Genomic DNA, 27,799 nt, shown 5'->3' on the forward strand with positions numbered 1-27,799 from the left:
GTGTGCATATATCTGTTCTTGTCCTGGTTCTCACTTCTTTAGGACATATAACTAGTAATGGGATTGCTGGATCAAATGGTTATTTCTAATTCTAGCTTTTTAAGGAATTACCATACTGTTTTCCACAGTGGTTGTATCATTTGACAGTCCCACTATCAGTGCATGAGAGTTCCAATCTCTCCACATCCTTGCCAGCATTTGTTATTTTCTGTTTTGTTGAACTTTGCCATTAGTGCTGGGGCAAGATTGTATCTCATTGTTTTGCTTTGCATCTCTCTGATGGCTCATGATCATGAACATTTCTTCATGTATTTGCTGGCCACCTGAATGTCCTCTTTGGTGAACTGTCTGTTCATGTCTTCTGCCCATTTTTTAGTTGGATTGTTAATCTTTTTGTTGTTGAGGTGTTGCAGTTTTCCATAAATTTTAGAGAAATTTACATAAATGTTAGGTGTGTTGTTACCAAATATTTTTTCCCAATCTGTAGGTTCTCTTTTGACTGTTTTGGAGAAGTCTTTGGAAGCGGATAAAAATTTAGTTTTTAGAAGGTCCCATTCATTGAATTTATCTTCAGCTGTTTGTGCATTTGGGGCTATGCTTGACAGTCTATTTATACCATAAATGAAGGCCCCTAGATTTTCCCCTACTTTTTCCTTGAGGAACTTTATAGTTCTAGGTTTCACATTTAAGTCTTTAATCCATTTGGAGTTAGTTTTTGTGTATGTTGTGATTTACAGGTCTTGTTTCATTTTTCTGCAAATGGATATCCAGTTTTCCCAGCAGCATTTGTTAAAGAGACCATCTCTTCCCCATCAAATGGATTTCATCATTTTGTCAAAAATCAGCTGATCATAGGTCGATGGATCTATTTCTCAATTCTTTTTGGTTCTCAATTCTGTTCCACTGATCTATGTGTCTGTCATTGTACCAGTACCAGGCAGTTTTGACTACTGTGGCTGTATAGTAGGTTTTGAGATCCGGCAGTGTGAGAACTCCTACTTTGTTCTTCTTCTTCAATAGTGAGTTGCTTATCTGAGATCTCTTTCCTTTCCAAATAAAATGAGTGATTGATTTTTTCCATATCCTTAAAGAAGGTGATGGGATCTGGATTTGGATTGCATTGAATGTATAGATTGCTTTGGGTAGTTTGACATTTTAACAATGTTTTATCTTCCTATCCACGAGCATGGGATGTTCTTCCATGTATGTAGATCTCTTATGGTTTCTTGGAGTAGTGATTTGTAGTTTTCTTTCTACAGGTCTTTTGTGTCCCTAGAGATATTTATTCCCAAGTATTTTATTTTTTGGTAGCTGTTGTATATGGTATTGATTTCCTTATTTCCTTTTCAGCAATCTCTTTGCTGGTGTAGAGGAATCCAACTGATTTTTGGAAGTTGATCTTGTATCCCATCTTAACAGTTACCAATTGAAGGCCTGTACATTTTCTCATTTGTAACACAGAGTCACAAAGTCAGCATCATCTCCATTTGAGAGAGAGAGAGAGAGAGTCTAATGCTTACCAAGGTAAAGTAAATGAGAAGCAAGGGGACAGAGTACACTATGTATGCACACATACTTTGTTGAATTATGAGGTCTGTGATGAATTGAGAACTTGTACCCCTGTAAAGGAGTATACTCACTCATTTACACCAAGAAATTTGGAAGACAGCTACCTGGTGAATTGACAAGAAGAGATTCATATATATATCCATGCAAAGGAAAGGTGACCCAAAAGAATGTAGAAATTATTGAACAATATCATTAATATCACATGCAAGTAAAATTTTGCTGAAGATAATTTAAAAAGTAGTATATTGACATGGAAATTCAAGAAATTCCAGTTGGATTCAGGAGAGGGTGTGGAACATGAGATGTCATTGTTGATGTCAAAAGACTTGGCTGAAAGCAAAGAATTCCAAGATGTTTACTTGTGTTTCATTGACCTTGCAAAGGCATTTAGCTATGTGAATCATAACAAATTATGGATAAAATCATAAAGAATGGGAATTCCAGAACACTTAATTGTGCTCATGAAGAACCTGTACATAGACAACCCGGCAGTCGTTCAAACAGAACCAGGAGATACTGAATGGTTTGAAATCAGGAAGGGTGTGTTTTAGTGGCGTATCCTTTCATCATACTCACTGAATTTGTAAGGAGCTCTGATGGTGCAGTGCCTAAGGCATTTGACTGCTAACCAGAAGGTAGCAGTCAGAACCCAATGGGCACTCTGCAGAAGGAAGGTGGGACAATCTACTTCTGTAAAGATTTACCACCTCAGAAATCCAATAGGAGTCACTATGAGTTGGAATCTACTCGATGGCAGTGGGTTAGTCAATCTGTATGCTGAGTGAATAGTGAATAATCTGGGAACCTGTACTATACAAAGAATGTGGATCCATATTGGAGGAAGAATCATTAACAACAGGAGATATACAGATGACATGACCTTTTTTGCTGAAAATGAAGATGACTTGAAGTATTTGGGAGGAGCTCTGGTGGCATAGTGCCTAAGGCACTTGACTGCTAACCAGAAGGCTGGCAGTTCAAACCCACCAGCCACTCCTCGGAAGGAAGATTGGGCAATCTACTTCCATAGTGATACTGCCTCTGAAACCCAAGGAGGGGTTGCTGTGAGTCGGATCTGACTTGACGGCAATGAGTTTAGTTTTTGAAGTACTTACTGATGGTGCTCAAAGACTATAGCCTTCAGTATGGTTTATACCTCAACATAAAGAAAACACATATCCTCACAACTGGACCAATAAGCAACATCATGATAAAAGATTGAAGTTGTCAGGGATTTCATTTTACACAATCAACATCCTTGCAAGCAGCAGTCAATACATCATATTGCACTGGGCAAATCTGCTGCAAAAGATATCTTTAAAGTGTTAAGAAGCAAAGATGTCACTTTGAAGACTAAGGTGCACCTGACCCAAGCCATGGTATTTTCAATTGTATCATATGCATGTGAAAGTGGACCAGTGAATATGGAAGACTGCAGAAGAATTGGTGCATTTGAATTGCAGTGCTGGAGAAGAATAATGAAAATACCACGGATTGCCAGAAGAATGAACAAATCTGTTTTGGAAGAACTATAGCCAGGATGCTCTCAGAAGCAAAGATGGCTAGACTTCATCTCACTTAGTTTGGTCATGTTGTCAGAAGAAACTTGTCCCTGGAGAAGGATATCATGCTCAGTAAAGTAGAGGGTCAACAAAAAAGGGGAAGACTCTTAACTGGATGGACTGACACAGGTGGTGTGATGATTGTTTCGAGTATAGCAAATATTGTGCGGATGGCACAGGACTGGGCCATGTTTCATTCTGTTGTACACAGGGTCATTACAAGTTGAAGCTGACTCAACATCCTTCCAATGAAAGTGTCTGTTCCTCTGCTCCAACTTATTGTTGCCACATAAGAATTTGAGCTTGGTGTTTCCAAATACTCTAAATTTCAGGAGAAGCCACAAGGTCTCTGTGTGTGCATGCACACACACGTACACACACATACACACTCATCCATGTGTGTGACTCTATGTATAATATGTATGAGATGTTTCTACTTTTCAATATATATTTGAAATTTATTAAAACACAGAGAGGGCAAAACAAAGAAACTCCACCTTTGGGGATCGTTTGTGGGCTTTGGGTCTTGTGTGGGCTTTAGGCCACCATATTGTAACCTCTGACTTTAACCAGGCACATACAAGTTCCTCAATAAATGTTAATTTTCCACTTTTTCCCATGTCTTCTAGAGACTGCCCATTCAGTTTGAATCCCTGCAACTTCTGTAGATATTCCAGCATTCCATAAGGGCCTTGGCAAGCTAAACTCAAGCAGTGTTCCAGGATTGTACCTGCATTATCATCGCCTCTTTTTGTGTAAAGAAATCATTTCTTTACTGAAGCTCAGTCAGTGTTTAATTGATCTTTAGATCACTCGATGCACATACCCTTTAGGTACTGCCTAAGGAAAGATTAATTTTCAGCCCCAGGAAAGATTTAAAATGGAAAATTCTGGACCATGCTAATGTGGCTAAGGCTTTACCTTAGAAGTAGCAAATCTGGAGAATTAAAAATGGCACCCATTTTGGCAAAAGAAGCACATTAGTGCTGTTTCTAAAGAGTAGAAAATTCAAAACAAAAGGGACAAAATCCAAGTGTATTATGTAAGACTGAACAATACAAATAGAAAGTTAAAGTAGAACATCAGGAGTGGAAGCAGTGAAGAGGAATTGGGACTTTAAAAAGCAAAAGGAAGGCACATTGTTATTCTGCTTTGACTGCATTAAAGAAAACTATGGATGGGGAAGAAAATGAACCTTTTGTTGAGTGAGTGTCTATTACTGTGTGACAGGTACAGTGCTAGGCACTTTGCCTATATTAGCTCATAATACTAATTCTCCCAACCAACTGCAAGGGAGGTGTTATTATTTCTGTTCCCAAAGGGGGTCAGAAAGGTTACATAACATGTTAGTGTCACATAGCTAGCAGGCACGGAGCTGAGAGGGTTACAACACCAAATTGTTCACATCAGTTGTTGTTGTTGTTGTTATGTGCCATGGAGAGAAAAACCTTATTCTACAATAGGCCCTAGGAGAAGATTCTCAACCTAGGAACAACCCCCTACTTTGCCTTTCACTACCTTGTAGTTATGGGCAAAATATATTTATGGTCCCTTTGGTGCTATTCTTGGGAGAGGGCTCACAGTCAATCAGACTTTAAAAAAAAGAAGAGAAAGAGAGAGAAAGAAAGAAAAAAGAGATTGAGAACTTATGCCCTAAAGATATATGGAGTACTGGTCCAAAATACTGTCTCTACATTTATGGAAAGGCATAGAAAAATATATTACAGATTTACTTGGATATTCAAGAGACAGTTGTTGCTCACTTACAAGTACCTTCCAAAGCTTAAGTCACAACCAACAGGATAATAGCAGTTTTCTTTTCTATATCCAGGAGCTCTGGTGGCACAGTGCCTAAGGCACTTGACTGCTAGCCAGAAGGCTGGTGGTTCAAACCCACCAGCCACTTATCAGAAGGAAGATTGGCAATTTGCTTCCGTAGTGATACCACCTCGGAAACCCAAGGAGGGGTCACTATGAGTCAGATCCAACTCAATGGCAGTGAGTTTTTTTTCTTCCTATATCCAGACTCATAAAGGGAAAAGCCACAGAGGCTGTTCAGAGTTGTGCTAGGTGGAAGTGGAAAGATTAGGCTCTTGTGCAAACTGAATCTAATTTTTGGAATAGTGATCTTGAATAGAAGAATTTACTTCTATTGTCTTGTCATTGTGCTTATGAATGCTAATAACTGATCTAACTCAAGGCAAGTGGCTTTCCTGAGTACCTGGCCCAACCACTTCATTTAACAGAGGGAAGAACCCTGTTCAAAGGCTTAGGTCACTTCCCAGGGCCACTGATACCAAAATCCAGGTCTCCTAACCTCAATGCAACTTTAGTTCCATGACCCAGGCTGTGTCCTATACCAACATTGAAAAGATGCTTCAGTGAAATTGATTTTAGTTTCATTCATTTGTGCCATCAACCATCAAGCTCCATTATGTATGGTGACTTGAGCTCCTTGATCTCAGGCAACCTGAAATCTAATGCATGTCTATTATGAACCCAAACTAATTGAAATGTAAAACTGGGCTTCATGGAAACCAAGTTATTCAAAATGAGTCTCTGACCTACAAATGTCTCATTGGAGCCTTCTATTATCTTTTATTGAGTATATACTGAATGCTGAAACACAAGGGGACAATGAGAAATAGTTTAAAAAACAACAAAAATGTCATGGGCTCTACCCATATGAAGGATAAAATTAACTATGAAAGAAACTATATGTAGGATATACAACTGTATATCCATGACCTAACAAAAAAAAAGGGGGGGGGGGCCTTACCAACAACATCCAAAAACCACATTAGGACTTCTCTATAAATCTATTCCAAGATAAGAATTTCATGAAAATCTATTCTGTGTTAGAGATGAAGTCAGCTGTTAAAGTATGAAAAAGATGAACTCTAAGAATTGCCTCCTTGCCTGTCAGGATGGGATTTAAAGATAATCCCTTCCTCTATCCTGCTGTCCGCCCTCAGACTCTGGTAGGCCACTTTGACCCTATCATCAGGAAAGGATTTATAACCAGCTCACCATGAATCACAAAGGAACCAGAGGCTCCTCAGTTCCAAATATTGTACCACTTACCCTTTACCTATTCACACTCGTCCACACCTTTATTTAGATTCAAGCCTGTCTCCTTCAGTAGATGATAAGATCCTAGGAGGCCAGGGATTCTGTCATACCAATCTTGGTGTCTCCAGCATCCTGCACCGTGCCTGGAACATGGAACATGTCTAATACCTCTTCAGTAAAATGATGGGAATTATAATGCTGAGGCAATAAGTAGGGTAAGGAAGGAGATGATGTCCAGTAGAAATAAGATTATTTTTCAAGTAGAAAAATTGAGGCTTAGTGAAATTAAAAAACAAACAAACAAAAAATAGTCCAAAGTTGCTTGGTATCAGAACCGTTTAACTGCTTTCAGGCCCATCTACAAAACTAAGTCCGGACATTTAGATTGCAATATTTTTTGATCTACACGGTAAACCACCCACCTGATTTTAGGGTAAAAGTTTCTGATTTTGAGTTCTTAAATAAAAATGAACTATAAATACGTAATTCTTGATGAGAAAATAATTGATACAAAATAATTGATACAAACAACATACTAGAATGATAAGCAACTCTGTGCCAATTTCAGCTCTCCCAATGACAGCACAATCAATGAATCTGTCTTGGTAGATAATTAACTTGCTATATCCCTAGTCCATAAAATGATCAATAAAGTCAAATGTCCAGTTTAATATTTCACATTTAATGATTATACAATAGCAAGCAGTAGACTATATGTTGAGGGAGATTAATGGAAATATTTGACATGATGCCAATACTTTTTTCTTTTCAATTAGTGAAACCTTAATGCAAAATTCTTACTGTGCTGAATTGAAGCCATTCCTTCTTGGCACTCTACTAAGGAGCTGAAGTTATGTTCAGAGATTTGGTTACTGAGCTACTAATTCAAAAGCAATTAGAATGCTTCTTGAAATCCTTTAAAAGTCTTGCTCATCCTTCTGGCTGGGAACTGGCTTGGTTGACCCAAGTGGCTGTGTTTTTCCTGCAAGAGACAACATTCCATCTCATCCAGCCTCTGGGAGGAAAAGGAGCCTTGTGCAGGGCCTCTGGCTTGGCTGCACCCTCAGCCAGGTGGTGATGTTCCCAGAAGAATTGCTGGCCATCCTTGCGGTCAAGTTCCTCTGAGCCCTGCCGTCCTTTGCTCACTTGCCATGAACGTGACTTCACTAAAAATTCACCACAAATCAATTTTGTCAGTTTCCATTATTTCATTGTTCACCATAGAGTAGCCCAGGCAGCTGTTGAATAATTCAGGATGGTGGTGGTGCTGATCCTATTTTCTGGATAAGAAAAATCTAAAGCCCCAGAAGGCCTTAGTCTTAGAGTCATTCCACAGACATTGGAGTGCTGGCTTAGCATATGCTACTGTGTGGGCTAGGTTTAAATTCCCGTGCCACTAGGAACATTACCTTTCTCACTGGTCCCCATGTGAGCTACTTACATATCAGGAGGTGTCAAGAGGGGTTGCCAGGTTTGAACTTAGTGTAGCATATATAGACCTGGAGATGTAAGAATTATAAGAATCTTAATTGGTAAGGTCTGAACAAAATCAGATTCCGAGTATCTATGTGTCAGGATGTAGGTGAAAACAGCAAAAGATACAGAAATAAGAAAATATATTATAATGTTATATATGACATAAGCATATGAATATGTTAGACATAATGTTGGCTGCCAGGCAACCCAGAATAGAGAAGAGTTATAACTGTGGAAAAGAATTCACACCTTGTGAATAAGCAAACCATGGACTGTGAGTTACAGTCTCAAAAATAGACTTTTTCTGTTTTTAGGATAAAGGATGTAGGCTACAGTGCTCCCTCTGAGCCAGCAGTCTATATTATTATGTCTGTTGAAATTAAAGATGCAGGGCAGAAGGCAGGGAGGAAGGCTGACTGGCTGCATAGGTAGGATGTGTAGGCAGCAACACTTGTGTGAAGGCACTGCTGCCCTGGCCCTTAGCAGGAAGTTCTAGACCCTGGCTCTTCAGGGCACTCAGAAATGAATGGGCACATTGGGGATTCAAGCCCAACTCATGCAAGATATTACATAAACTAGAGTGCGAGTGGTTCATGTACACCGAGGCTCATGATTGCCGAGGAGTCCAGAACACTGAAGTATTCAGGCAGACAGATTCTCTTCCCTGTGGAATGTTCACCTGTGGGGCCAACTAAATCAGAAGTCTTGTGATAAGATAGACTGAGAGCAAAGGGAATGGGATGATCATGAGGGGGAGTTCACCAAGGCCCCGAAAAAGCTTGATAAAGTACCCCAGTTTTAATCAAGTGCATTTTTTTTCTCTATGCATGGATAGGTATGGATAAATACTGATAAATTCTGTGCCCCTTTTCTTTATTAAAAATTTTATTTTGAGATTATTATAGATTGACCTGATATTGTAAGAAATAATACAGAGGGATCATTGTTTTCTACCAAAGACAACATCTTACAAAACTATATAGTGCAATACACGATTAGGATATTGACATTGATACAGTAAAGAAAAAGCATTTCTATAACCACAAGGATTCCTCTTGTTGTCTTTTCAAAACCCCATCAAAGTTCCTCCAACCCCACCCCTCCATAACCCCTCACAACCACTGATCTCTTCTCCATTTCTATAATTTTGTTATATAAATGGAATAATCCAGTATGTAAATTTTGGAATTGACTTTTTTACTGATAAAATATCAGCATAATTTTTTGAAGATTAATCCAGGTTCTTGTGTGTATCAAGGGATCTCTGGTGGCAGAGTGCCTAAGGCCTTTGACTGCTAACCAGAAGGCTGGCAGTTCAAATCCACCAGCAACTCCTTGGAAGAAAGGTTGGGCAATCTACTTCCCTAGCGATACTGCCTGGGAAACCCAAGGAGGGTTTGCTATTAGTTGGATCTGACTTGATGGTAGTGAGTTTGTGTGTGTGTGTGTGTGTGCGTGTATCAATAGTTTTATTCTTTTTAATGCTGAGTAGTATTCTACCATATGGATGTGACACAGTTCATTTAACCATTCATGTGCTAAAGGACATCTGCATTGTTTCCAATTTCAATTTGTATTTCCATCCAATTTCCTTAGAACCTTTGTCAAATATAATTTGCGCATATTTTTGTGGGTCTATTTTAGGTTGTCTAAGGGAATTTTGATGGCATAGTGCCTAAGTCATTTGACTGCTAACCAGAAGGCTGGAGGTTCAAACCCACCAGCTACTCTTCAGAACGAAGGTTGCGCAATCTACTTCCATAGTGATACTGCCTTGGAAACTCAGGGAGGGGTCACTATGGGTTGAATCCAACTCAGTGGAGTGAGTTTGGTTTTTGGAGTTTATTCTAGCCCATTGATGTATATATTTATCTATCTGTAGCTATATAGTAAGTCTTGAAATCATGTAAACTGATTCTTTCCTCTATATTCTTTTTCAAAATTATTTTAGCTGTTCTAGTTCCTTTGCCTTTCTATATAAATTTTAAAATAATCTTATCTATATCTTGACATGGAGCTCTGGTAGCATAGTGGCTAAGGCACTTGACTGCTAACCAGAAGGCTGGTGGTTCAAACCCACCAGCTACTCCTTGAAGGAAGATGGGGCAATCTACTTCCGTAGGAATACTGCCTCAGAAACCCAAGGAGGGGTCACTATGAGTTGGTCCAACTCGATAGCACATAACAACAACGCAACATATCTTGACACAGTAGCTGCAACTATGGGCTCAAGCATAGCAAAGATGGCGAGGATGGCACAAGACTGGACAGTTTTTCATTCTGTTATATATAGGGTTGCTATGAGTCAGGCCTGCATAGAGTAAAGTGTGTGAGGCCTCCATTTGCTGATGGGGCATGACATAAAATGGGAAGAAACAGCTTCAAATATTCACTAATAATTGGAACATGGAATGTATTAAGTATGAATATAGGAAAATTGGATGTTGTAAAAAATTAAATAGAACATGTAAAGATCAACATTATAGGCTTTAGGGAGCTGAAATGGACTGTTTTGGACATTTTGAATCAGACAATCAAATCATCTACTATGGTGGGAATGAGAAATTGAAGAGGAATGCCATTGTAATCATCCTCTAAAAGAACATTTCAGGATCTTTCCTTAAATACAATGCTGTCAGTGATAGGATAATATCTATACACCTAAAAGGAAGACCAGTTAATACTACTATTATTCTAATTTACTTACCAACTACTAAAGCCAAAGATGAAGAAATTGAAGATTTTACCAACTTCTGCAGTCTGAAATTGACCAAATATGCAGTCAAGATGTATTGATAATTAGTGGTGATTGGAATGTGAAAGTTGGAAACAAAGAAGAATCATCACTATTGGAACATATGGCCTTGGTGATAGAAATGATGCTAGAGATCACATGATGGAATTTTGCAAGACCTACGACTTATTCACTGCAAATACCTTTATCAACAACATAAATGGCATAGATGTGGACCTCTTCAGATGGATTATACAGGAATCAGATTGACTACATCTGTGGAAAGAGGAGATGGAGAAACTCAGTATTATCAGTCAAAACAAGGCCAGGAGGTGACTGTGGAACAGACCATCAATTGCTCATATACAAGGTCAACTTGAAGCAAAAACAACAACAACAACAAACCACCAAACTCACTGCCGTCAAGTCGAATATGACTCATAGTGACCTCTCCTTGGGTTTCTGAGATGGTGTCCTTATGGAAGTAGATTGTTCTGTCTTCCTTTGGAGGAGTGGCTGGTGGGTTTAAATCACCAATCTTCTGGTCAGCAGTCAAATGTCTTAGGCACTACACTGAAGCAAAAGAAAATTAAGTCCACGAGAGCCAAAATATGACCTTGATTATATCCAACTTGAACTGAGAGACTATCTGAAGAATAGATTTGACACATTGAGCACCGGTGACTGAAAACCAGACAAGTTGGGAGATAACATCCAGAACATCATATATGAAGAAAGCAAACAGTCATTAAAAAGACAGGAAAGGAAGAAAAGACCAAAACGGATGCCAGAAGACACTTTGAAACTTGCTCTTGAATGGAGAGTAGCTAAAGCAAATGGAAGAAATGCTGAAAGGAAAGAACTGAGCAGAGTATTTCAAGGGGCAGCTTGAGAAGACAAAGTAAAGTATTATAATGAAATGTGCAAAGACCTGCAGTTTGAAAACCAAAAGTGAAGAACAGGCTCGGCTCAGCATTTCTCAAGGTGAAGGAATTGAGGAAAAAATTCAAGCCTCGATTTACAATGTTGAAAGATGCTATGGGCGAAATATTGAATGATGCAGGAAGCATCAAAAGTAGATGGAAAGTATGCACAGAGTCAGTGTATCAAAAGGAATTGGTCAGTGTCCAACTATTTCAGGAGGTAGCATATGATCAAGAACCAATGATATTGAAAGAAGAAGTCCAAGCTTCACTGAAGGAATTGGCAAAAAACAAGACTCCAGGAGTTGAGAGACTGCCCACTGAGCTATTTCAACAATGAATGAAGCTCTGGAGGTGCTTACTCATGTATTCCAATAAATGTGGAAAAGAGCTACCTGGCCAACTGACTGGAAGAGATCAATATTTGTGCCCATACCAAAGAAAGGTGATGCAACAGAATGTGAAAATTATTGAACAATATTGTTGCTATCACATACAAGTAAAATCTTGCAGAAGATATTTAAGAAATGGTTGCAGTAGTATATTAACAGGAAACTTCCAGAAATACAAGCTGGATTTTCTGGTTACCTAGTGCCACTCTGACAGGAATATACCACCAGTGGGATGGCTTGAACAAACAGGAGTTCATTCTTGAACAGTTTTGGAGGCTTTAAGTCTGAGTTCAAAGTGCCAGGCTCTAGGGGCTGAGTGAAAGCCCCTCAATCTTGGGCTTCAGCTCTGCCTCCTGCTCCTGGCCCACTGAAGCTGGAGGATTTTCTTTACTCAGCAGCTGGTTGCTGAGGCTGACAAACCCAAGGTCGACAAGAAACAGGGCATGGTCGCAATATTACCAAATCACACAGCAGGCCATTAACTCAAGTCCATTAAAAGTCCCAAGATCAGCAGATCATGGCAGACTGCTGAACAATGACTCGGCTACATGCAGGAGTCAAGTATGCCATAAGCTAGAGACCGTTCCCCTAGCTTTCTCCTTATATACAGGAAGCAGACGACAGCCCTAAGGCAGCTACAGACAGCTCACAGTAGATTGCACCATGGAGCTGATTACCAGTCTCATCATGGGGAATACTACATTCATCTGCCCAGCCACTCAGTCAGGCCCAGCCAAGCTGACATACAAACTTGACCACCACACTGGATTCAAAAGAGAATATGGAATGAGAGATATTATTGCTAATGTCATATGATCTTAGCTGAAAGTAAAGAATACGAGAGAGATGCCAACCTGTTTGTTACTGACTATGCAAATGCATTTGACTGTGTGGATCAAAACAAATTATGGATAACACTGAGAAAAATGGAAATTCCAGAATACTTAACTGTGCTCATGAGGAACTTGTACATAGACCAAGAGGTTGTTTTTCGAACAGAACAAGGGGATACTGCATGGTTTAAAATCAGGACAGGTGTACGCCAGGGTTGTAATTTTCACCACACTTATTTAATTTGTATGCTGAGCAAATAATCTGAAAAGCTGGACTGTTCAAAGAAGAATGTTGTATCAGGATTGGGGGAGGAACAATTAACAACCTGTGATATCCAAATGACACAACTTTGCTTGCTGAAAGTGAGGATGACTGGAAGCACTTACTAATGAAGATCAAAGACTACAGTCTTCAGTATGGATTATACCTCAACATAAAGAAAACAAGAAAACTCACAACTGGACCAGTAAGCAATATCATGATAAATGAGGAAGAGATTAAAGTTGTCAGGGATTTAATTTTACTTGGATTTTACTCAACACCCAGGGAAGCTGCAATCAGGAAATCAGACATCATATTGCACTGGGAAAATCTGCTGCAAAATACCTCTTTAAATTGTTAAGAAGCAAAGATGTCACTTTGAAGACTACCGTGAACCTGTCCCAAGCCATGGTATTTTCAATTGCCTCATATACGTGTGAAAGTTAGTTAAATGAATAAGGAAGATCGAAGAAGAACAGAAGCCTTTGAACTGTGGTGTTGGTGGAGAATACTGAAAATACCCTGGACTACCAGAAGAATGAACACATCTGTCCTGGAAAGAGTGCAGCCGGAATGCTTCTTGGAAGTGAGAATGGCCAGACTTCATCTCACCTACTTTTGTCATGCTGTTAGAAGGGACCATTCCCTGGAGAAGGATATCATTCCTGGCAAAATAGAGGGTCAGCAAAGAAGGAGAAGACTCTCTCAACATGATGGATTGGCACAGTGGCTGCAATGATGGGATCAAGCATAGCAAGGATTGTGAGGATGGTGTAGGATGGGGCAGTGTTTCACTGTGTTGTACACAAGGTCGCTATGAGTTGGAGCCAACTTGATGGTACCTAACAACAACAACAGCATATCTAGAAAAAAATCTGACTGGGATTTGGAAAGGAATTGAATAAAAGTTATGTACATTTTTGGGGGGAGAATTGACATCTTTATTATATTGAGTATTTCACTCCATGAAAATTGTATCTCTCTCTGCTTATTTAGATCTTTGATTTCATTCATCAACATTTTGTAGTTTTCAGCACTTACTTTTCAGTATGTATTTTGTTAGATTTACACGTCTTTCTTTTTTTTGTGTTGTAAATTACACTACATTTTTATTTTTAGTGTCTATAAGTTCATAATTAATATATGTAATTGATTTTTATGTTTGTTTTGCATCCTGCAACTTTGCTGAACTTAATTATTAGTTCTAAGGTTTTTTTTTTGTAGAGTCCTTGGGATTTTCCATAGAGGCAATTATATGAAAATAGGGACAGTTTTGTTTTTTTTTTTTTCCCTCTTCCTTTCTGATCTATCTTTTACTTCCTTTTCTTGCACTGGCTGGAAATTTTGGCACTATGTTAAGAGTGGTGAAGCCAGACATTTCTTCCTTGTTTCCAATCTTAGGAAAAAATCATTCAGTTTATCACCACTGAGTGTAATATTGGGAGCTCTGGTGGTGTAGTGTCTAAGGCATTTGACTGCTAACCAGAAGGCTGGAGGTTCAAACCCACCAGCCACTCCTTGGAAGGAAGGTTGGGCAATCTACTTCCATAGTGATACCACCTTGGAAACCCAAGGAGGAGTTGCTATGAGTCGGGTTTGACTTGATGGCAGTGTGTTTGTGTTTGTGAAATGTAATATTAAGGAGCTCTGGCTGCATAGTCTTGACTACTAACCAGAAGTTTGGCAGTGCAAGCACACCAGCCACTCCTCAGAAGGAAGACTGGCCAACCTATTCCCATGAAGATTTACCACCTTGGAATTCCAAAAGGGGTCACTGTCAGTTGGAATCAACTCAATGGTAGTGAATTTTTTTTTTTAAGTGTAGAGTTACCTGTAGATTTTTTGTAGATGTTCTTTCCAAATTGAGAAAATTTCCCTTTGATTTTACTGTTTTTTTTTTTTTTTTAAATCATGAAAGGGTATAGAATTTTGTCCATCAGGTGATTTTTTTGTGCATTAGTTGATATTATTATGTAATTTTTCTTCTTTGTAGTTTATTTCATTGTGTCTATTAATATGGTACATTTGTTGATTTTGTAAAATACTAAACCAGCCTTGCATTCCTAGAATAAATGTCACTTTGTCATGATGTGTTTTAATATATTGATGAATTCTACTTAGTAATAATTTATTAAAGATTTTTTGTGTTTATATTCATGAGAGATATTTTTCAATAGTTTTTTTTTTTTGTATTGTCTTCGTCTGGTTCTAGTATGAGGGCAATATTAGCTTCATGAAATGAGTTGGGAAGTATTCTTTTCTTTTATATTTTGGCAGAGATTGTGTAGAATTGATTTTAATTATTCCTTAAATATTTGGTAGATTCTCCAGTGAATCCACCTAAGTCTGGAGATTTCTATTTGGGGAGTTTTAAAATTACAAATTCAATTTCTTTCATAGCTATAGTCCCATTCAAAAGATCTATTTCAGATTGAATGAATTGTGTTTGTGTTTATTTTCTGAGGAATTAGCCCTTTACATTAAGTTGCCAAATATATGTATGAAGAGTTATTCATAGTATCCCCTTATTATATTTTTGATGTTTGCAGAGTTTATGGCAATGTCCTCTGCTTCATTCTGTATGCTGATAAAGTATGTCTATTTTCCCTTTTTCTCCATGAGTCTTGCTAAAACTTTGTCAATTTTATTGATTTTTTTCAAAGAACCAGCTTTGTTTCATTGATGTTTTCTATTTTCAATGTCATTTATTTCTGCTCTTATCTTTATTATTTACTTCCTTCTGCTTGTTTTATTTATCTTTCTCTTGTTTCCCAAGTTCTAGAGGTAGGAGCTTAGATTACTCAAATGAAGTTATTCTTCTCTCCTGTTGTTGTTGTTGTTGTTATGTGCCGTCGAGTCGGACCCAACTCATAGCGACCCTTTCTTGGGTTTCCGAGGCAGTATTACTATGGAAGTAGATTGCCCCATCTTCCTTCTGAGGAGTGGCTGGTGGGTTTGAACCACCAGCCTTCTGGTTAGCAGTCAAGTGCCTTAGGCCTAGTGCTATAAATTTCCCTCCCTACTGTTTTACCTTTGTCAGAAAATTTTAATACATTGCATTTTCATTTTTATTTTACATATTATTTAATATCCATTGAGATGTCCTTTATTTAGAAGTATGCTGTTTTGGTTCCAAGTGTTAGTAAATTTTCCTATCGTCTTTTTATTACTAGTTTTTAGTTTATTTCATTGTGTCAGAGAGCATATCCTGTACAATTTCCACTTTTAAATTTGTTGAAATTTGTTTTAAGGCCCAGCATATGACCTGTCTTGGTATATGTTCCATGGGAACTTGAAAATAATGTGTATTCTGCTATGGTTGGATGGAAGGTTAATTAGATATATTCTGATTAGATATATAGTCTAATTGAGTATAAATATTGATTACTTCCTACTGGTTGATGGTGTGGTTGATTTCTTACATCCTTCCTGATTTTCTGTCTAGTTGTTCTATTAATTGTTGGGAAAGTTGTGTTCAAGTCTCCAACTTATATGTGAATTTTTTTCTATGTATCCTCTCAGTTCTATCTGCTTCACATATTATGCAGCTCTGTGTATATACATTTAAACTTACTATGCCCTTTCTGTCTCTAGTAGCTTTATATGCTCTTTAGTATACTTTATCTGATATTAATGTAGCCATTACTGTTTCCTTTGTACACAAGACAGATCTTTTTTCTAGACTTTAACTTTAAATTTCTTTATATTGTTCCTTATACTGTTATATATGAAGTGAGTTTATTGTAGAGAAAGGATATCTGCTGCTGTAGTGGTTAAAGCATTTGGCTGCTAACCAAAATGTTGGCAGTTTGAACCCAACAGCTGCTCCACAGGAGAAGATGAAGCAGTCTGTTTCTCTAAAGATTTAGTCTTGGAAACCATATGGGGCAGTTCTACTCTTTCCTAAAGGTTAACTATGAGCTGAATTTTACTTGATGATAATGGATGATGGATGTTATTGTAGACAACATACATGTGGGATCATATTTAATCCATTTGACCTTTTTTTTTTTTCCCCTTCAGAATTCCATTTTGATTTATCTATGGTGTTTTTGAGTGTATCTGTGTATGGCTTTTTTTCATGGCTGCTAGATGTATTGCATTATGTTTACATAACTTATCATAGTCTACTTGTGGTGTCATTTTTATCAGTTTGACTAAAATATACAAGACTTACCTCCCTGTATCTCTTTATCTCTCACCCCATTTATAATATAATTATCTTCGATATTCCTCTACATTCATTTAGAAATGCATCAGATGGTATTATAATTTTTCCTTCAATCATCAAACAATTTAGAATACTCAGGATACTAAAAATTTACCCATATTTTTTACTTAACCTACTTTTCCTTCTGGATATCCCCAGTTTCCTTTTCTTCTGTTTTGAGAAATCATTTTAGTTATTATTTTAAGGTATACTTGATGGAAGAAAATTATCTTAGTTTTCCTCATGAGCATATGTCTTAATTTCTGCTTTGTTCCCAGAGGATAATTTTGTTGGGTATAGGACTCTGTTTTTTTTTTTTTTTTTCCTTTCAGCACTTAAAAATGTTGTGCCAGTTCCCTTCTGGCTTCCATAGTTCCTAATAAGAACCTTCTGTCATTCTTACTGTTTTTTTTTTTTTTTCCCTATAACTAAGGTATTATTTCTCTTTCGCTGTTTTCAAGATTTCTTTTCTTTCTTTCTTTCTTTTATTTTTTTTTCCTTTCTTTAGTTTTCTCTCATGGCGTAGTGTCTAAGGCATTTGCTAACCAGAAGTCTGGTGGTTCAAACCCATCAGCCACTCCTCAGAAGGAAGGTGGGGCATTCTAATTCTGTAGTGATACTGCCTTGGAAACCCAAGGAGGGGTTGCTATGAGTAGAAATTGACTCGCTGGCAGTGAGTTTTTTTATTTTTATTTTTATTTTTTTTGTATCTTTAGTTTTCAGAAAACTAAAAGTTTTGTATCTTTTAGTTTCAACTATGGTGTGTCTTGTGCATTTCCTTGGATTTAATCTTGTTTGGGATTTTCTCAGATTCTTGAATACTTAGGTTTTTGTTTTGGGATAAATTTGAGAAGTGTCCAGCCAATAATTCCTCAATTGCTTTTTTGTCTCTGTTCTCTTTCTCCTCTACTTCTGAGACTCCAATGAAAAGAGTGTTAGGTCATTTTTTTTTATTGTCCCCTAAGTCCCTTTGGCTGTTTATTATTATTATTATTATTATTATTATTATTATTATTATTGTCAGCCTATTTTCTCTCTGTTGTATAGGTTCAGTAATTTCCAATGTTCTGTCTTCACATTTACTGATTCTTTCCTCAATTTTGATTTTGAGCCCATCCATTGAGTTTATCTATATCTATATCTATATCTATAGATACAGATATCTATCTATATCTATATCTATCTATCTATCTATCTATCTATCTATCTATCTATCTATAAAATGGTTCTTCTTTATAGATCCTGTTTATTTGCTGACATTTTTTATTTCTTTGCTGAGACTCTGGTTTTCATTTTTTCAAGTGTCTTCATAATTGTTTATTGCAGATTTTATTGTGTCTGCTTTATCATCTCAGTGTTGACATCTATTGATTTTCTTTTTACATTCATTTTGAGGTCTTCCTGGTTCTAGGTATGATATGTGGAGTTTGATTTAAATTTGGACTCTTTGGGGGATATTATATTATAAAATTTTGGATCTTATTTAAGACTTATGTGAAGGTAGGAAGGAGTTCTGGTGGTATAGGTTAAAGCATTTGACTGCTAACAGAAGGTTGATGGTTCAAATCTACCAACTGCTCCATGAAAGAAAGATGAGGCAGTCTCCTTCCATAAAGGTTTACAGCCTTGGAAACCTACTAGGGCTCACCATGAGTCAGAATAGACTTGTTTCAGTAAATTTGGTTTGATTGGTGAAGGTAGGAGCCCAGGTATTTGGCCTCTGTTGGACACTTGAGGCAAGGGATGAGCTCCATGTTACTGCTGGATGCAGACAGGAGTTTTGGCTTCTCACTAAAACCTCCTTTGTGGTTTCCTTTTTTACAGTCTCCATATAGCCCTCCCCCCACCCCTGATTCTATGTTTTTATTTCAGATATATTAATCTCATTGGCTAGCCTAAAACTTTTTTTTTTTAAACTTTTTATTGTGATTTGGGTAAAAATTACAGAGTAAATTAATTGTCCGTCCAACAGTTCAGACACATTCTGTTTTGGGACATAGATTACAATCTCCATGATATAATAGGTATCTTCCTACTTCTTTTCTGTGGTAACCTTTTTCCTATGTTCTTCTTTCCTATACATTCCTGACTTCTGGGCTTTCTCCCTGACCAAATGCTGCCCTTCTGATCTCCTACATTTGATTTTTCCAAGGAGTGCACCTCCCTGGTGTAATTCTTCACTTCATTAGCCTATAACTTTCTTTCATGTTCGGTTATGCCTTGGTTGGATTTTTGGGACCTGCACTGACTAATTTGATCCAAAAATGTTCTGTCCTCTGCATATAACATTCTTTGCCTAAAATGTTTGGTTTCTCTAGGTCTTAAGTCTAGTAGCATCATATATCCCCAGTTTGTCCTGCCATGTGCTAAACACAATTTCATTTCTTAGATTGTTTTGCTGGTCTTTCCTTTCTTTTAAAAAAATCATTTATTAAGGAGAAAAAAAAATCACAGGTCAACTATTCAGTTCTAAGATGAAGTATCAGAGTCATTCCGTTCTATAAAACTTACAGCATGAGATACAGCCTAAGAAAAGCTAGAGATACAGATAAAATGCTTAGAAATATAGTTCTTATATTCTTATTATAAATAGAATCACTATTACAGTATCTTTATCTGAAGAAAAAAAAAAAAAGCCTGGCAGTTCTACATGTGAGCCAATCTCCTTCCTGACCTCGGCACTGATACTCAAGGAGATCGCTAGTTGTCTCTGGCTCCTTAGTGCTTAGCACATTGTCTATCATGTCAAAGCTCAATTAATATTTGTCTACATCAGTGCCAAATGAGACCTGGTGGAGCAGCGGTTTAGTACTCAGCTGCTACTGAGTAGCAACAGCTCTCAGTGGCTCCATGGGAGAAGAGACCAGGCAATCTATTCCCATAAAAATTACAGCCTAAGAAACCCTATGGGGCAGTTTTACTTTGTTACATAGGGTTGCTATGAGTTGGAATTGACTCAATGGCATACAACAACATCAATGCCAAGGTTCCCAGGCCTACAAAAGGTGAGACAGGGAGAGCAGTGGGAGTTGAAGGTTCTGACATATAATTGTGAATATTTATTAATTCCCTGCAGAACTTATTCATTCACTTCCAAGTATTAGTTGAATACCTCCTATGTGCAAGGATCTGGGATGTCTTAAGTTGAGTTCTCTGGGAAACAAACTCTAAGATGGAGATCTGTATATAGGAATTGTGTTGGGGAGGACTCTCAGGAACACTATCTGTAAGAGTGGGGAAGTGGGGCTGGGAAGAGAAGAGGATGAGCTATGATGCAGTTACAACTGAGAACTCACCTGACAGCACAGAGATCTGGATCTGACAAGATTTTTTCATAGTCATTTTGAATTTAGGTAATGTGTCTGGGTCTCTGTACCCTCATATTGACCAGTCATTGAATGAGGGATATTACTTGGGCAAGGTAGCTCTTTTGGCTTGGTGTAATTCCAGAAAAGAGATTCACCTATCAGACGACAGCAGGTAGCAGTCCCACCAGCTGAGAGAATGAGATCCTTCTCCTGAAGGAGAGATCTGAGTGGCACACCAAAGTATCCACAACATGACATTACAAAAAGATGGATAAGACAGAGTTTTTCTCTCTTAGAGATGGCAGGTTGAATAGGTCAGACAGACATGTCTTATGATCAGCTCTGACAAGTTTAAGAAGAGCAATAAGTTAAAGATGCCATAGAAACTCCAGCAGGGAGCAACCAACCCCTCTGAGTAGGTCAGGGAAGACCATACTTCAGCAATGCATTTACTTTGCTCTTTTGAGTTTTTAAGAGAGAAAATTCCATGCCATTGTGTCTCTCCAGGTAGGTAATAAATTACAAAAGCTTGAATTTGCTTTGAAAGATGAAGTCTGTACTTTGCCAAATAAAAGAAGTAAATCATGCATTAATGGAGCCGATATTTTTGGTGAGTCAGCGCCACAGGCACCCTGAGCGCAGATCTAGCAAAAAGATAGAAAAGGTGACCATGAGGGTTACACGTAATGTGGAAAATAACCTTTTAAACTTTTATGCCCCTCTCTAGGGCAAGAATGCTATTCTTTAAAAGGTTAGCAATCTACAAAAAAGAAAAAGAAAAAAGAGAAAGAAAGAGAGAGGCTATTTCATGTTTCATTCCAGAATCAATTTTTCTATTAAAAATAAAAATAAATAAATTAAGTAACTTGTGATATATTCAGCTAGAGCTAGTGGCTAGATGAAACTTTTATGTCTGCAGCACTGTTGATTTGGAAGGACTGTTGAACTACTCAGAACAGAATGTAAATGTCTCTGATCTTCTGAAAGTTGGATTGACCCATCTCCCCTTAAACCTTGTAGAATTTCACTGTTGTTTGATGGATCTTAGGCCCCGCGTGGTTGCTTTGTGCCCAATGTGTGATCATTAGGAAAATACACAGCTCTTTTCCTTTTTATCTCCATTGACAGAGGCTCACTGCCCTTTAGGAGTTAATATGTTAGTTGGAGAGTCACAGAAACATGAAACAACTGGAGAATGTTTCATAGGCAACATGTAAGCAAGTGTGTTGAGAGAGAGAGATCTTGAGGAGCTTACTAGAATGTAGGAAACCAGGAAGACCACTTAGAGGAGACCTGTGTGGAGTCAGATTTTGAAGGAGGTGAGGGATTGGTAGAGAGATGTTGGGGCATATTATAGGAGGGGTAGCTGAATACCAGCCCAGAGGAGGAAATGACTGAGATGTGTGCAGAGTTTCAAGCAACCAGCTCATACTCTTTTTGGAAAATAATTTTCTTTGATTTGGTTCTTTACCAAATCTAAGGAAATGAGAGTAGTCAGACCAAGGGCTGGTTCCTCAGTTTTACAGAGAAATCTACAGTATGTCCTTTAAAAAAAAAAAAAAAATCTGTTTTTGCTCACTTCCTTTGGAAATTATAAAAAGTTTAATTGTATGTTCTGATAAGAAGATTCTTGGTCCTGTGATATGGCACAAACCACCAGAAGGATGCTTGTGGTTGAAAGGGACCTCAGTGGCATCTTATTTAGGCATTTACCTGATACTTGCATTTCCTTAGGAGCATCTTGTTTTAGGCTGGGTTCTCTAGAGGAGCAAAACCAGTGAAATATATACATAGATACACACACACACACACACACACACACATAAAACCAAACTCACTGCCATCAAGTCGATTCTGACCCATAGACAGCCTCACTGGGTTTCTGAAGAGGTAAGTCTTTACAGAAGTAGATTGCCCCATCTTCCTTCCATGGAGTGCCTGATGGGTTTGAACCTCCAACCTTCTGGCTAGCAGTCAAATAATTTAGGCATTGTGCCACCATATATAGATAGATAGATACATAGATAGATAGAGATAGACAGATAGATAGATAGATAGATAGATAGATAGATAGATGATACACACATACATACATACATACATACATACATACATACAGGAATGCATCACCTAACTTACATTCAAGCAATGTCTGACCTCATATATGTTGTAGCTCTATAAGGTTTTTAAAGGGAAAGCAGCTCTCTTTCTGTTTATCATTCCTCTTAATGGTTTCAAAGACCCCAAATCCTCCAAATGGGTGAACAGTGGGGCTCCAGGGTACATCTAATCCTTGAAGTGCTTCTTCCTCCACCTCCTCCTTCCCCTCTTCCTGCCTTCATTCATCCGCCCAACAGTTGGACAGCCTTTCACTTCCAATACAGAACAGTGTCTGCTATGGCTTGTCTTCTCCTGCTGTGGGTGCTTGTGGCACTGGTGGGCCCAGAGTGCTCATGGGCTCCTGGCTCTGGGTGGCAGTGGCAATGACTGCACGTGAACAGAAAGTGGTCACACCAGCAGGGCAGTGGCAACCAAGGCTGCCATTGCCAACCAGCCTTGCCCCTGGCACCCACACACTTGGTCCCTGCAACTACCTCTCCATCCCCCCATAAGCACTTTGTCTTGCATCCAGATGTGGCAAAGTCCCAATCCAGGTGTTGTCACAGACCTTGCCTGACCTAGCCACACACCGAGCAAGGGCAGCCTGCTGTATCTAATGGATACAACTCTCAGGCTTTGTCCAGTGGGCTCCCATAAGGCTTTCATATAATTCACTTTACAAGGATTTAACTATGAATTGTATGAGGACTACCTGTATATAATATGGTGTTTGTAAAATGTCCATATTGCATAATGTCCTATTTCACAGAATGTATTGTGGACGTTAAGTGATATGTTGCCATAGCTGTAAAACCTCTTAGCAAATATGTTAGCAGAACAGTCCAGCTACCACTTTTTGAACATTTATTATTTGCCAGGAAAGAGTTAAGTGCATTGGATACATTATGAGGTTAATATTGTAATCACCATTTTACTGTTAGGAAATTTTATATTCAGAAGAGAGTAAATCACCTGGCCAATGTCACAAGGTAGAGGGATAGGAACAAGATTCAAACTCAAGTTGGTTTGTCTCCAAAGCATGTGTTCATAATTACTGAATTACTGAAAGGCATAGACGGTCATGTTGTTGTTGTTGTTGTTGTTTGCTGTCGAGTCGGCCCCAACTCATACCAACCCCTCCTTGGGTTTCCAAGGCAGTATCACTACGGAAGTAGGATTGCCCAACCTTCCTTCCGAGGAGTGGCTGGTGGGTTTGAACCACCAGCCTTCTGGTTAGCAGTCAAGTGCCTTAGCCACTATGCTACCAGAGCTCCCATAGACAGTCATAGCAAGGCCTAACTAAAGAACTTTTGGTAGTGTGTGTGTTTGGGGAGGTCCCAGGGAAAGTGAAGACTTTGGTCTATCCATGTGAATGTTCTGAAGGGGGTGGATAGAAAAGGACCTGTGTCACTTCATTTTGGCCTCTGCATGGCTGTGCTTTTACTAATTAGCTTTGTAGTAGAATTTCTCTGCTCTTTACTGGAAATCATATTGTGTGATTAGATATAGCTCCAAGTCAACTAATTATGATCATACAGAGGATCATTTCACAGGAAAGGTCCTAATGGTGACAAAATTAAGTCCAAATATTCCAAGAAATGACACGGAAACATAAATAACAGAGGTATTATTATCACTGACCTGGTTTCCAAGTCGCCCAAGTGAAGGGTTTGAAATTAACACACTGTGTACAAGGAAAGTCTCAAATACCCATCTCTCTTTATTTGGCTGGGTCATATCTTTAGGTCACGTATTTATCCCAAGGACATTAATGCTTCTGCCTCAACTTGACCTCTTTTCTGGGTCCTATCAGGGTGTTTTCTGTTGAGAAGACAAATGACATTTCTTCTGCTCCTGAAGGCTGGGTCCAGGCTTTTCCTAGATTTTAAGTTCATATCCCTTGATTGACTATGAAAATCTTGATTGTATGTAGGCAACACCACACAGGAGTGCAGTATAGAGCACTCTGTACCATGTTGGTTTCCCAACACATCATCCCTCCACACTGTATACCAGTTGATTCCAACTCATGTACACCCTATATGCTATGTGTGTCAGAGTAGGAATGTGCTCCATAAGGTTTCCAATGGCTGATTTTTCAGATGGGGATCACCAGGATTTTCTTTCAAGTTTGAGTGGACTCAATTCTCCAATGTCTTGGTTAGCAGCGAAGAGTGTCAACCATCTGCACTACCCAAGGAATACCTACCCTCTCTCACTCATTGCTGTCAAGTTGAATTCAACTCTTAGTGACCCCTCCTTGGGTTTCCAAGGTGGTATCACTAGGAAAGTAGATTGCCCAACCTTCCTTCTGAGGAGTAGCTGGTGAGATTGAACCACCAGCCTTTTGGTTAGCAGCAGGTCCAACTCCTAGCTATTATTTCCCCCTTCCTCAGTCTTTTATATCGGCCCCCTAGCCCCATAATTTCGAACGACAAATTACAAAGACAAGAAGACTTGGGTTTGAAGTTTGCTTCACACACACTTGGTCCCTGGTTACTTACTGGTTGTGTGACCTGGGACAAATTATTTAAAATCTCTGAGTTCATTTCATCATCTATTAAAAAGGAACAATAATAACTATTTTTGTGGGCTATATGTAGAAGTAAATGAAATTAAGATAGAGTGTCATGTAAGGGAAAAGGGGAAAGTGAGATTGTGAAGTCGGTCAAAGCAGGTCAGGTTTGGAGTGAAGAAGAAAAAAATGATGATGATTTTAATGTTGAATATGATGATGATGAAGATGATGGCTGTGGTGATGATGATAATGCGGGTTAACATTTATTCAGTCTACAGCCATGTGCCAGCATTGGGCTAAGTACTTTACATACACTGTTTCATTTATTCTTCGCAACAGTGATCTAAAGTGTTATTTTTATATCCATTTTGTAGATGAGAAAATGAAAGATTTAAAGATATTTAGTAGCTTTGATGAGGGTTAATTAACTATTTAATTGCAAAGTTAAAAAACAATTTGATTCGTAGCCTTTGCTCATTCCAAGGGAATACTTTGTTTCCTTGTAGGTGTACATCATCATTGAGCTTCAGAAAATACACCCCAAGAGCTGGTGCTTGCTCTCTGAATTTCCCATCCCCTCTCCCTGATTGCTCTGTCTGGAGAAGAGAGTTTGTGTAATTTGTCACAACTACTGCACTTTATCCCTCCATTCCTCAGAACATTCTTTACACTCCTGAATATATTAGACATATTTTTAAAATGTATAACCTACATTTTAGGGCCAATTCCAGGTTTTCCATTAACTAGTTGTGTGGTTTTTTGTTGTTATTAGGTGCCACTGAGTTGGCTTCAACTCATAGCAACCCTATGTACAACAGAACAAAACACTGTCTGGTCCTGGGCCATCCTCAAAATTCTTGCTATACTTGAGCCCATCTTGCTGCTCCTGTGTCAAGCCATCTTGTTGAGGGTCGTCCTCCTTTTCACTGACCCTCCACTTTACCAAGCATTCTCCAGGGAATGGTTCCTTCTCACAATGTGACCAAAGTGGGTGAGACGAAGTCTGGCCATTCTTGCTTTCAAGGAGCATTCTAGCTGTACTTCTTCCAGGACAGATTTGTTCATTCCTCTGGTAATACATGGTATTTTCAGTATTCTTCACCAACACCACAATTCAAAGGCATCAACTCTTCTTCAGTCTTCCTTATCATTGTCCAGATTTCACATGCATATGAGGTGATTGAAAATACCATGGCTTGGGTTAGGTACACCTTAGTTTTCAAACTGACATCTTTGCTTCTTAACACTTTAAACAAGTCTTTTGCAGCAGATTTATCCAGTGATTTATGACTTCTGATTTCTTGACTGCTGCTTCCAGGAGTGCTGATTATGGAGTCAAGGAAAATGAAATCCCTGACAACTTCAATCTTTTCTGTATTTATTGTGATATTGCTTATTGTTTCCATTGTGAGGATTTTAGTTTTCTTTATGTTGAGGTATAATCCATACTGAAGACTGTAGTCTTTGTTCTTCACCAGTAAGTGCTTCAAGTCATCTTCACTTTCAGCAAGCAAAGTTCTGCCAACTGCATATTGCAGGTTATTAGTAAGTCTTCCTCCAATTCTGATGGTGCATTCTCCTTTACATAGTCCAGCTTCTTGGATTATTTGCTCAATGTACAAATTGAATAAGTATGTGTGGTCTTAGGCAAGTCGAACTTTTTGAGCTTTGGCTTTTTTTTTTTTTTTTTTTTTTCATTTGCAAAATGAGAATTCAATAGCCTCCAAAGTCCATTTCTAAGATACTTTAATTATTTGATTTTACTCCTGGAATCATGAACTTGGACTTAGTATGTGTAATGACAAAAATCTCTGAACAAAAGCATGCCCACCAAGGAATGAATGTAATTTTCATTTTTAGTTAAAATGTAAAGAACTGTTGCCTTGCCACTATCATTTTGGACTTTTCCATATCTTATTTGAGTGACCATCTTATTTCTATGCCAGGACACTTCAGGACATTTTGGGAGTGAAAGTGAATTTTATCATAATTGCATCAGGACAGCAGGCATAACCAGGAGTTTCCCTTAAACCAACCTTTGTTGTTGCTTCATTTGTTTCTGCTGCTCCTCCTTTTCTCCCTCCTCCGCCCTCCCTTTTCCTTCCTTGGGCTTCAACAAGAGTGAAAGGTGCCATAGACAGAGGTGTGAACTCCCTCAGCCCCTTAATGGAGTGTTAACTTCAAAGCAGAGGTGTGACCATTTAAATGTTAACACTTTTAAACAAGTTTGTCTGCAACAGAACACCCTTTTTGAGGCTTATTCCACCCTCCCCCCCCCTCTAATTTTTGAAACCGTTTTGCATTGTTAATTTCCACACCATGTAATCAGTAACTTGCATATTATCTTCTTCCTGCATTGCTTCACTTAAAATGATTCTTGGGTTTTGTAATTGGCTTGGAGGGCACCAGAAGAGCCCCAAACTTGAACCAAAAAAGGAGTGAAACCTTCAGTAATTCCCTAGGGTTATGTCCCCTGCATCCTGCCTGTGTGTGTCCTGGATGCCCTGGGAAATGCAGAGGGTCAGCAGGTAGGTTATGTGAAAGTCAGTGAGCAGCTCAAAGTGACTATCTACAAATATAGTTTACATGAACAGTTTTTTTGAGGAAAGGTTACTAAGCTCAGTGCCCTGTACCTGTACTCTATCTACTGGCAATCATTTACCATCCAATTCAGGAAACAATGGACCTGCTTCCTACTCCAAAACTATTTTTTAAAAATAGAAGAAGCGATCAGTAAATTCTTGATTTTCTTTTTTAATGTTCTTATTGCCAAATATTGTATGTAAGTGCCTTATAGTAACTACAACACACTGGTTGAATTGGATTTTTTTTTTTTTTTT

Source organism: Orycteropus afer, unplaced genomic scaffold (genome assembly GCF_000298275.1).
Source record: "Orycteropus afer afer isolate SDZICR_OR568_19922 unplaced genomic scaffold, OryAfe1.0 scaffold00482, whole genome shotgun sequence".
Lineage (NCBI taxonomy): Eukaryota > Metazoa > Chordata > Mammalia > Tubulidentata > Orycteropodidae > Orycteropus > Orycteropus afer.